The sequence below is a fragment of the Durio zibethinus genome, chromosome 2, assembly GCF_047325235.1.
Source record: "Durio zibethinus cultivar Kanyao isolate XHJ-2024 chromosome 2, ASM4732523v1, whole genome shotgun sequence".
NCBI classification, from domain to species: Eukaryota; Viridiplantae; Streptophyta; class Magnoliopsida; order Malvales; family Malvaceae; genus Durio; species Durio zibethinus.
Window position 1 is genome coordinate 13,447,776 of NC_143163.1, and position 13,031 is coordinate 13,460,806.

A 13,031-nucleotide genomic window follows, 5' to 3' on the forward strand; every position below is an offset into this window, starting at 1 on the left:
ATTGAAGAAGCAAGAGTGATGAAAAGTAAATGGAAAACTTCAACTTATGCTGGATTTTGATTTTGATAGGTTCCCTACTTTTCTGATGCAAGCTTAATTCTGTTAAAATGAGTTAATCGGTTTTGTTAAATAGTAATCATTCTTTAGTAGTTTGGTTGGGCAACTATTGTTTTTGATTGCCATGTTCTTAGAATTCTATTGAGTCTCGTCAATTTCTTATTTGGGATTACGTATATATTTAGGATTGAAGAAGAAAAAGAATATTGTTCAGTTTTTAATGTTTATCAAGAACGAAAACTATTTTAGGAACTTTTTTTTTTTTTTTTTAAATCTAATATATATTAGTTTCCTTTTCAAAAAGAATGACATGACATCTAATTGCACCAAAATACTTTGGTTATAGAAATAAATTTAAAAGAATAAAAAATAATCCATCTTCCACTATAAATTTCCCGGGAACACTTACAGTTATGGATTGGGACAGTGTGTTTTATTTATCATTGGCATTTGAGATTGATGTTTACATGCATGCATCCGTTTACACGGTGGTTTGGATGGTCATTGGAATTAATTAAAAGCAACGGTGACATAAGATTAATTGCTGTTTTATACTGTTTTAATTTTACCTTTATGCCCACGGCTCTAAGGCAGATTTTAAGGAAGGGAAAACCAAAATTAATGATTACTTTGGGGTCGCATGAATTTTTGACTTTTCCAATTATTCATTTATATTTTTTTACAACATTGAACTCGACCAAAGACTATACAAAGGAAGCCGAATCTCTCCATTCAAGCATCCCAATTTGTTTTGCATCTGCGTATCTATATATATATATATATATATATTTCAGTATTTTGTGTCTTTAACTTCTTTTTCTACGTGACACAGAGAGAGAGAGAGAGAGAGAGAGAGAGATTATGGATAAGCCCCCATGCAGTTTACATTCCTTTCCCTGCTCAAGGCCATATAAATCCCATGCGGAAGCCTGCCAAACTACTTCACCAAAGAGGATTCCATATCACATTTGTCAAGACAGATTTCAATCACAAACATTTGCTCAAATCCAGAGAACCCGATTCTCTCAATGGCCTCCCTTCTTTTCGTTTGGAAACCATTCCTGACTGCCTCCTTCCAATTAATGCTGATGCCACCCAAGACATTCCATCTCTGTGCGAGTCCACCTCCAAAAACTGCTTACCTCACTTATAAGAAACTTATCCATAAACTCAACAATCCTCCTCAGCCGACGTTCCTCCTGTTTCTTGCATCGTTTCAGATGGAATCGTGAGCTTCACTCTTGATGCGCATGTGGCTTCTTGGGCTATTGCTATTGTCGCCAACTGATGGAAAAAGGATATATTTCTCTCAACGGTAAATAATCCAAGACAAATTTTTTCTAAAGATTCGTTTTAGTTATTGGTGTTTTTTTTTTTCCCTTTCAGGACAACTGAAATAACGTTAATGTTGTTGTTTCTTTAATCTGCAGATGAAAGTGATACTATTATAGATTGAATACCAGCCTTGAAAGGTATTCGCTTGAAGGATTTGCCTTCCCTTTTCAGGACAACTGACACAGATTTCTTCATGCTAGATTTCATTTTCAGAGAAACCAACAGAGCTCGAAAGGCCTCTGCAATCATTTTGAATACATTTGATGACTAATTGGAGCATGAAGTTTTACGTGAACTCTCCTCAATGCTACCTCCTATTTACTCCCTAGGTCCCCTGCATCTTCCATTGAATCATCAGGTCCATGATAACGATTTGAAACAACTTGGGTCAAATCTATGGAAGGAAGAGCCGTAGTGTCTTCATTGGCAAGACTCAAAAGAGCCCAACTCTGTTGTTTACGTGAATTTTGGAAGTATCACTGTCATTAAACCGATCAGCTAACTGAATTTGCTTGGGGTTTGGCTAATAGCAACCAAACATTTTTGTGGGTTATCAGGCCTGATTTAGTCGGTGGAGACTCGGCAATTCTACCACCAGAATTGGTGACAGAGACAAATGAAAGGGGTTTGCTGGCAAGTTGGTGCCCGCAAGAACAAGTTCTGAGCCACCCTTCTGCTGGAGGATTCCTAACACACAGTAGATGGAATTCTACGATTGAAAGTATATCTGGCGGTGTGCCATTTTTTGCTAAGCAACAAACCAATTGCTGGGTCTCTTGCACATAATGAGGAATCGGCATGGAAATTAATAGTGATGTTAGGAGGGATGAAGTTAAGGGCCTTGTTAGAGAGTTAATGGAAGGAGTCAAGGGCAAAGCGATGAAGAAGAAAGCTCTAGAGTGGGAGAGGATGACGGAAGAGGCCACCATCACTCGCAATGGATTATCTTACAAAAATCTTGACCAAATGATCAACCAAGTTTTTGCACGTTTTATACAGGCATTTGATTTCAACCTTGAAAAGACTTGTTAATTTAAATCACTTTATTATTTGTTAAATCCTTGTTCTAATGATTTTTCCTCCATTTTCTGAATTTGGTTGTGCTTTGTACTGATGTACAAAATGGAATAATTTTTTTTACCTTCTTTTTATTGATGTAGTTAACTGTAAAATTAAATTTTACTTGTATTTTGGTTCATAACTTATTGTCTTCCTGAAAATAATTCTCAGTGTAATATTTAATTTGAATAACTAACAAGGAGACGTTCTACATCTTATTGATGCATTCGGAGTCAGTTGAATATAATTATCAGTTTAATATTTAATTTGAATAGATAACAAGGACACATTCTACATGTTATTGGTGCATTCGGAGCAGCTGCAGTGGAAAATCAAGGTGTTCAGATCTAAGGTGGGGGCAGCGGGGTAATTTACCCAACTAGAATTTTGAAAATTAAAATTTATCATTAATAAATTACCCAAAATCTTATATATAAAGCTTATATATCTCACTTTACAAGTGTCAATCGACGGTTTTTTTAGTTTTTTTCTTCTTTATCTAATAGATATTTTTAAATATTTAATTTTTTGTGTGAACCCCTTTAAAATGCCACATGTCAAGCCCCTTTTAAAATTTTCTTTTTTCTATTTATTTTAGGTGTTGTTGAGCAAGCCGAACTTGGTGCACTAGGAGAAAATTTTTATGGTATTGTGAATTATCACATGTTTGGTGAAATATTTTTATATCAGTTAATTAAAAATTTTTTTAATGACAAATCAATTACCGTCATATGAAATAAATGACATCATTTAAGTCAATAATGTAATTAATTAATTATGTCATTTGATTACTGAAGATAAATACACTTGATTTGATCAATTAAAATTCAATGAGTCATAATGTGGCTAGTCAAAACTCATCTATAAGTTTTTTGATTTATCTTTAACTAAATTAAAAAAATTTAGAGATAAATTCAAATTTGAAGGATTTATAGGTCATCCAATTAAATCTGATCCATGACACTACAAGAAAATGGATAAGTTGTGGCATTTTTTTAGTGGCATTTTATTAAAAAACATAGCTACATTCCCTTTTTTTTTAAAAAAAAAAACAAAGCTGTGTTTGTATGACAAAACGTCACTAAATTTGCATATAACGTGTTTATAAAATAAAATACCACTAATGATAAAAATTTTGCACCTTTTATTAAAAAAATGCCACTAAATAATTTTTAAGATCTTAATATTATAAATGTAATTTTTTGAAAACTATCTCAGATTAATATTTAGTGGCTTTTGTCACTTTTTGTCCAATTTAGGGGCATTTGTCTATACAAATACCACTAAATTATCCCCAAAATTAAATGAACTTGAATCCCTTTTGCTCAAAACACAATTCATGCAAGTTTCAGCTCCATTTTCTTGTTTCTCTTTTCTACCCAACTACATTAATATAAAGGTTTTGGATTGATTTTTTTTCCAACTTTTTTGTTCCTTTTTCTTTTTTTTTTTCCTTTTGATTTTTGGTTTGAAAATTTCCTCTGAAACCCATTTTTCTTGAAAACCCATTTTTCCTTTCCCTTTCCTTTTCTTCTCCGTTGACCACATTGGCCCTATCCCTTTTACCCTATCCTTTTCTCCATATTTTTGCTTTTTTCTAATCAAACTATTTCTATTAATCTTGTTGGAATGATAGGTATTTTTTGGTTCTTGTCCTGGAATTGTTTCATATATATTTTTGTTTTATTTTTCTAGGGTTGTGGAAACAAATGGGAAAAACAACGATAAGATTAACGCTACATGATCAAAACACTCTATCAAGGAGCAGAGGATGAGGAATAAGATTAATGAAAGGTATCTCCTTCTCTTTTCATCCAATTTTAATGTCCATTTTTATTATTGTTATTTTTTTTAATTTTGGGTTTTTAGTTATACCCTTTAAGTAATTCTATAAGTTTATCAAGTTAAAGTTCTGGTTATTACATAAACCATTGATTGTAATTGCTTGGGGTAGGTTGAGTCTAAGAAAGTTTTGAACTTTATTAGCTTAGGTTTACTTTTTTTGTGGAAATATTGATGATTGAAAAGCAACTGGTTTGGTTAGATAACTGACTGTATTATGAATCGATGATGATTTTACTAAACTTTTATCAAGAAGTTCTCTTTTTGTGTAAAGGCAAGCTAAGAACATGAAAATTAAATAACAAGAAGATCAAATAGTAGCTAACATCAAACTTGGAAACTCAAAAGCTATGTTGAATAAACTGAAATTACAAGTTTAAATGGAAAATGATTACTTAAAGAAACTAAAGAAAAGTTAAATAGCAAGTAAAGGAATTTAAAAGAAACTTAAAATAAATTTAAAACAAAAGGAAAAACAAAAAACAAAGACTGAATAGCCAAGAACATAGTAACTATGGAGCTGCCAGCATTTGGAGTTCTTGCCAGTAAAAAAAATGCTGAGACATGTATAATGAGGGCTCTTCTATAGCTAAATGAAAGCTTTTTTAATGTTTGATCCTAGCTTCAAATGATGCAATCTCAACCTTCAAAAATGTCAAGTCAGCTCAAGGATATTTTAGAAGATAGACAATTACCCATAACTAGTTCTTCACTAGCTAAAATTTCCAGCTAGTTCCACCCCTATGTGTTGCTTGTTTTGCCGACCAAATGAGGTGTATTATTAGCTTCCCATTTGAGGTGAGTTGTCATCCTACTAAAGTCTTCAAAATTTTCCTTTTTAGCTGTCCAAATTGACCAAACACTAGTTGGCAGCAAATCTTGACAAAGTTGGCAAGATTTTCAATTCAACTTGGAGTAATTCTCATTCATTCAAAATTTAAGTAAGAAAATTTGTAACATACGGGGACTTTTTGTCCATAAGTAGCTATCATTTTCCTTTCTTTTTTTTTTTTTTTTTATTGCATGCATTTGCTTGGAAGACCTTACTTATTACATCAAAGACTTTGTAACCCCTGTACACATTGCTAGCATTGGTTTTCTTAGTTGCAGCAAGTATTGACTTTAGGTTGCTATGCTAGCTTTGTTTCCCTCTTTTTGCAGCCTTGCCCGACATCTCAAGTAGACCTATAATAATTCTATAAAAAATAAAATTAAAGCCATTGGTATGTTTTTATACTAAATGCTTTCTATCTTTGAGGTTTAAATAATTTTTTTTGGCTCAAGCAATTAATTTACGGTTTAATAGGCATGTTTATGATGATTTGTGTATATGCTCTTCTTTAAGCTATTAGGTATTCTATGAATTGTTTTTTTTTTTTCCATATAGGAAATTCAATTTCATTAGGCTTGTTAAGTATAAAATTGCTTAAAATCTTTGATAGGCATAAAATGTTTGAAAGAGCAGAAAATTGCTTAAGCAATGTTTTTCCATACATTTGTGGAATCTTTTGCATTAGTTTCCAGGCTATTAGGGTCTATTATTCAATCCATAAGAAAAAAACTTGTGGATCAACAAACCATTTGCTATGATATTTACCTTAAAAGTCTTGGTTCCTATTGATTGACAATTACTTTCTGCATGTTTTGCTCACTCCTTAAAATTGCCTCTTATTGCAAAATGGCAAGCCAATTGGCCATGAACAATGCAAAGCCTTTGACAATACAGATCCTAGGATAGCCTATTGGTCATAAAAGTGGTTGTTGCTCTTCTTAAAAACTCAACGATGTATTAGAAAGCTCGTTTTCTTTTGCAGTATGTTGCCTCTCATGGCTTGAAAGATTACATGTAACTTGTCAATGGCAAATTTGTTTGTTCTAGTTCATTTCTACACACTTTTTCATGCGAAAGGCTTGTACAATATATGATTGTTGATTTAATAATAATGTTTTTGCTTTCTTAAGCCAAGTATTCTTTGAAGAATTTTTAATTGGCATTTGTATTTAAATATTTATAATATCTAGTTTATAAATTTAAATTCATTTGTATTTCTTTCAATAAATTTTTATTTAATTATAGTAGTAAATATTGAAAGAAAAAAAAATCTTAATCGAGCGACGTTTAAGCAGCGTTGTTGCGTATAAATGCCATTAAGTTATTAGCATTTTTTCCTAAAATATCGTTATTTTTCTCGATGAAGGTATAGTTGACACTCTTAGCGACATTTTTGATAAACACCATAAATCATTGTTTATAAATGCCGCTAAATATGAAAAAAAAAAAAAAAAGCCACTAAAAATCTATTTTCCTATGCTGTGAGTAATTATTTTTTATCTATAATTAAACTAGAATTATTTATAGATAAAATTGAAGATGTTAAGTTTTTTTAGAAATTTCTTACCTAGCATACCTAGCACTATAAATAGAGAACTCTTCTAAGATATTTGACACAAATTTTTGGGAAAAAAGAGATTAAGATTGACAAGGAAAAATGATTTGAAGAATCAAAATCTTTAGAGCTCTCACAAGTCTAGTAATGAAGATTTTGAAGATTGGTGGGGAAAAAGAAGATCAGAAGAATCAACGTCTCCAAAACTCTCATTAGTTTAAGATAGAAGATCTGAAGAACAAAGTCTTTAAAATTCCAACAAACAAATCTATGATGAAAGATCTAAATCCAAAGTTTCAACAAACAAATTTAAAAAGATAATTGGCAAAAGAGAAGATCTGAAGAATCAAAGTTTCCAAATAACAAAAGCTTTAGAATTTAAAAAAAAAAAAATCTAAAAAGCAAGATATGAAGATTAAAGCCTAAAGATATAATAATTTCTAAATTGGGATCATATGTCAAGAATTCCTAAATTGAGACCAAAATCTAAGAACCTCCAAATTAGTACCAAATTTCATAAATCCCAAAAATGGAACTAAATTTTAAGATTTCCAAGACTTTCTAAATCTTTTGATCAAATTCCAAGATTACAAGGAAACCCAAAATTTTGGGTTGTAATTTATTCAATTCAAGATCAACTCGTCGAGACTCTTGAAATGGATTTTTACTGAATAACAAATTTATTCATTTCAAGATCAAGTCATTCAAACCTTTGAAGCAAAATTTTTATGAAGAAAAGAATCAAATGATTTTTTTTTTTTTTAAATTTCCAAAGATTGTAATTTTCACATTTGATAAATAAAATTATTTGTCTTTAATTTTTTAGTCTAATTTTTTTATTTGAAATTTGTGTATACAAATTTCTAGCATGCCTGGTGGGATCATTTTTGTCTCTATCTCTTTTCTTCAAAGTTCAACTTTTCAAGTTACAATGGCTCTTAAAATGAACTTTGCTAACAAGAAGTTGCTAAGGATTCTCAATAAAATCTCAATGAACTATTCATTACTAGTCAACTTAAAGTTCTTACCAAATAAGCAATTAAGATCAAGTTGAAAGTGTAAGTTAATCTTCGTACACATATGCTAAGACATTTGTAAAGGATTAATCATATGAAGATACTTGAGAATTACCGACCTCTAAAGTTCTAATAGATCAAGCTGAAAGTGTCACTCGATCTTTATACACAAGTTGCCAACGTATTGCTCACTTTATGGAAAATTGCAATAACGCTAGCACTGATGGAGATATCTTAATGAAGCAATTTGTTCACTCTTTTAAAAGGTAATACCTTTGATTAGTATAATGATCATAAGCCTAAGATAATTGATAGTTGGGAACAATAAGAACATGAATTCATCAATCAATTTTATAGCACTATTTGCATAGTCAGCATGATTAATCTCACAAGTCCACATAGAAATGAACCTATGATTGATTACATCTGCATGTAGGGAAATTTGAGTTTTAATTGCAAAAAATGATTATCTGAGTCTTCGCTTTTGATATGTGCATATAAGGCATGAATTGGGGTTTACGCTATATTCTTCAAGGTATCAATCCTAAGACCTTTGAAGAATTAACTACTCGTGCACAAGATATGGAGCTAAGTGTGATAGTTGCTGGAAATCAAGGACCTCATGTGTAAGAGCCAAAGAAATGTAAGAAAAAGTAAGATTCATAAATGGGGCAAAACATTTTCTAATAAAGGAAAATGTAAACAGTCTATGACTATGAATACTAAGTTTTTTAAGATACGCTCTAATTCAAAGCAAGGATAAGAGGTAAAATATACTCATTCTTAATATAAAGGTAAAAGTAGAATCACTTTTAAGGAAATATAAGAAAAGAAGTATCATTTTCTTTAATTTGGATGTTTCAAACACATTTTAAAGACTCTTAAAGTTTATGTTGATTCAATTTCTAGAAGTGAAATGACCTAAGGAAGCTAAAAAAGGTGAATGACCCTAACTATTAGAAGTATTATCACTTGATTAGCCACCCGATGGAAAAATGCATTATTTTGAAAGATAAAATCATGCAACTCCATAGAGATGGGAATTAAGTTTGAGGAAGAAGCTAAGACATCAAATTGGGCATCGATAAGTATGGATCCTTATTCCAACATGTTAGGTAGGATCATAAAGTTTAGTTCTTTCGAGTTTAGTTTACTAACTCCAAGCATAAACAAAGTAATTGGTTTTTAAAAGAATAAGGGTAATGATCATCCTCAAACTAAAGATAAAGACAATGATGGTTAGATTCTAGTTACTCATTGAAGAGGCCAAAAGAAGAATCTACAAAAGCTAGTGAAAATGTTAACAAAAACTAAGATGATTAAGTAACTAACCAAAAAGCCAATGCTAAAGGTGATACAAACAAAATCAATTTCATCCAAGCATGAAAATTCAATTGGGTTGAAGTCAAGAAAGCCAATCACTTTGAATGAATACATGCCAATCTGGTTTAGAAAATAAAGTTTAGCTTTCATGACTTATTACCATGTTGGTGAAGAGGTTGAGAATGGAGACAATTGTTGGTATATGCCCTAAGGCCAATCAGTTTGGCTATGGGATACATGTCATATTATGCTATTCTATTATTATCAAAGGCATTTTTTATTATGAGATTGTACACACATAATTAATATTACTTACTTTTTATAGCTAAAGTCATTGGAATAAATATGTTTTGCAAGCAAATTACAATGAAATTGTAATTATGAGATCATCAATGCATTAAAACATTATTCTTAAATTGTTCCTAGTTAATTCATTGTCAAGAAAGAACATTAATAAAAACTATTGAGGTCAACACATGGTTATATTCTTGCTTATGAAGCAAACAACCAATGTCATAGATTAAAGTTTGGATAAAATTGAGCTAACATGTATGTACTTGTTGCAAGAAAAAGTTCACTGAATATGACTTGAGATGAGAATGCTATATGGTAGTTTATATAGTACCTATGGCTACATTCTCATGTGATTTTGATTAATTTATTGGGTTAAAATCCAATATAGAGAAACAAACAAGAGTCCAAAACTAAATGGCATATTGTATAGCTGGCCAAGTAAGTAATTCTATTAAGAATATGACTTGGTCAAGAGATTATTCTATTGAGAATAGAATTAAACATAATAAAATCCTAATACCCTAGGGTTTTAACTTACCCTTTTTCTCTATATAAAAAATGAGCTATCCCCTCTCTTGTAGCATTTTAAGAGAACAAACATCTAATGTATTGAGAATAATTGAGAGAAAACATAAAGAGGGCAATTGACTTATCTGACTAGCTAGAGATTTTGGTTTTGAGTTCTTTCCATCCCTTAGAAAAGGTTCTTTCACTTTGTTCTTGTGGATTATCATTAGAGGCTAAACATTTGGACATCTCTAGGCTTGCTAAAACAAATTCGTGGACTCTTGTTTGGTGTATAGTAAAATTGATGCAAAAGGTAATATATTATTAGCATAAACTAATTATTGTGTTTGTATGTATTTGTTGATTGATCTTGGCTTCAAAGAGTTAAATGATTTTAAACTTTTACTACTAATTCTATATAAATTAATACACAATTCCCTTTAACAACAATATTGAAAAAGTAATATTTGAAGCTGGCCATTCTTGTGTTACAAAAACTGAATTTTCTAATTAAGATTTGTTGTTAGGATCTACTCTTCACAATCGACCACTCTTCGTTGTTAAATATTTTTATGAACAAAAATCAATAAGATCTTAGGCTCTATTTGTTTCGTAAAAAATGACTTCCAAAAAATTATTTTCGATTTTTTAGGTATTTGTTTGACAAAAAACTGGCTTGTCAACGAAAAATAACTTACTGATCAATGGAAAATGAAGTCATTTTTTTAGAAATTATCTTACAGATTTGAAAAGAAGAAGACATTTTTCAAAAAAGAGTTGATTATGAGTAGGATTATTTATCAATACTTTTGAAATTAATTTTACTTATAAATAATATTATATTAATTAATAAATAATATTATATTAACAAATAATATTACAATATATTAATAAATAATATTATATTAATAAATAATATTTTAATACATATTATTATCAATAAAATATTATAATAATATATTAATATTAATTAATAATATTATATTAATAAATAACATAATAAAAAATATTATTAATTTAATTAATAAATATTATAATAATTTATTAATAAATGACATATTATTAATATAATATATTAATAAATATTGTTAATAAATAATATAAAGAATAATAAATAATTTTATTTTAAGTATTTTTTATATTAAGATAATATTTTAATATTAAATATTATTATTAAAATATAATTATTTTTTAATATTAATAATTTTATTAATAAATAATTTCAATATATTTTAATAATAAATAATTTTTAATATTTTAATAGTTATATTAATATTATTTGCAAAAAAAAAAAAGGATTTTTCAAAAAATAACCAAACAACAAAAATTATTTTTCATTAACTCTTCTAAATAATAAAAAATCTCTTTCAATTCAAAAAATGTAAACATTTTCTAGAAATCATTTTTAGAAAATCATTTTTTATGAAACAAACAAAGTCTTAATAGAAGATGCATCTGCTATTAGCATCTTTCCTTTGGAGACAAGGAAAGAACATAGAGTTCCTTTATGTGAAATCTCATAAAGCCACGTGATGATTCAAAGATTCAATCATGGGGGACAAAGAGCCCTTGAAAAAGTTAGACTTCAACTTTTCATTGGTGATAATCAAAACAATTACTCGATGTGAGTGATGTTAAGACAACATATATATATATATATATATATATAATGTTGTTAGGGCAACTATGGATACACCAAAATGGTGTAGTTTCTTCAACATTTCATCAACGTTTGAAACATTATAGAAATGGTAAAAAAAAAAAAAAATTATTGTGGATTTTAAGCCATTTTCTATAGCGAGGTGCATTTTGTTAATGCTAAATTTTATAGGAAAAGTACTTTTGTAGAAGTATTGCTTGATCAATAAAATAAGAAGGTGAAGTAGTCAAAAAAAAAAAAAAGGAAAATTCTTAGCTCTTTCTACCAGTTATCAAGATGGTGGAATTTCTCAAGATTAAAAAAAATTGACTTTTCTTCTTACTATCTTTGAAGGATCAAAGGTTTCTAAACCTCTATTAAAAGGATTTGTAAAGCCATCAGAAGAACATTTTGTTGAACATCATGATCTATCCTTACATTATGCTAACGGTTATAATCCTAATACCTATAGGCTTTTCATTAATTCTGGATACAAGAAAGAAAATGTTAGAAAATTGGTTCATGAATAACAAAATTGATGTTAGTTTTTATTCATGAATAACAATTAAAAAATTTTAAAGGAAAAATGCAATGAGAAATTATTGTAAAGTTCAGGCTAAAACATAAAAAGCTATTTATTAAAAAATTATTTCAAAGAACTAAAAAAGAAATTTATTTTTATGAAAGTTTAAGGCTACTAATAACTTCTTTTATTAATGTAGAAAGTTTTAAACCCTTTTGCCAAATGAAAAGTCATCACCTCTAGGCTTTAAATCATACTTTGGATCATGTTATTTTTTGTAATTTTATTTCATGTGAAAAACATACTTTTGTCTCATAAGAGTCTAATAATAAAAAAGGAGTCTAACAAAAAAATTTATTAAAATTAAAATTTATAAAAATTTTATAATAGGATGATTTAGCTACAAAAATGTGATGTTAATTTTCAAAAGATTATCAGAGAAGCTAATGAAATGGGCAACTCTTCAGTTAAAACAAGTGTTGATAAAGAAGATATGCTTTTGGTTTAGTGGTAAATTGTTCCTTGTCCTTAGGCTTGTATTTTGGATGGAATGGGTGTTACGTGTTCTTATGTTATCGATCATATCCACTTTGGTGTGAGTTATCGGTTTTGCTAGTGAACTCTATTGGTATCCTCGCTTTTCTATTCTATAATTTATTGGCTTAGCAAAACCAAAAAAATTATAAAAATTTTACTAGTATAAGAATATTTTAATCAACCATTTTTAGCATTTTTGGAATTAAAATTTTACTTAAGATATTTTAATTAATTACTTTTAACATTTTTGGAGTTCAAATTTTTACATATTGAAATGATAGATGTAAACAACCATTTTGGTCCAGATTATTTTAATGTATAATTTAGAGTTCAATTACATATTAGATTATGATATGGTCTGCTTGAAGTATGAGTTGTAATTGGCTCGCAATGATCTAGGCTAAAGTGGTGGAACTTTATTTGAATTAGTCTAGGTTTGGGTTATAGTTTGAATCTAAAATCTAATCTTTTTTTATTGTCACTTTATTTTTATTTTATTCATGTCTTAACAT

General features: G+C 29.0%; 1 pseudogene across 1 annotated transcript; it reads left to right on the plus strand.

Annotated features, from left to right (window-relative positions):
• The first annotated feature begins 470 nt into the window (after positions 1–470).
• LOC111308136 (7-deoxyloganetin glucosyltransferase pseudogene) lies at positions 471–2,543 on the plus strand (annotated as a pseudogene). The gene is made up of 3 exons (XR_016332341.1): positions 471–557; positions 761–1,372; positions 1,488–2,543. The product of XR_016332341.1 is annotated as a 7-deoxyloganetin glucosyltransferase pseudogene (transcript).
• The last annotated feature ends 10,488 nt before the right edge of the window (positions 2,544–13,031 follow it).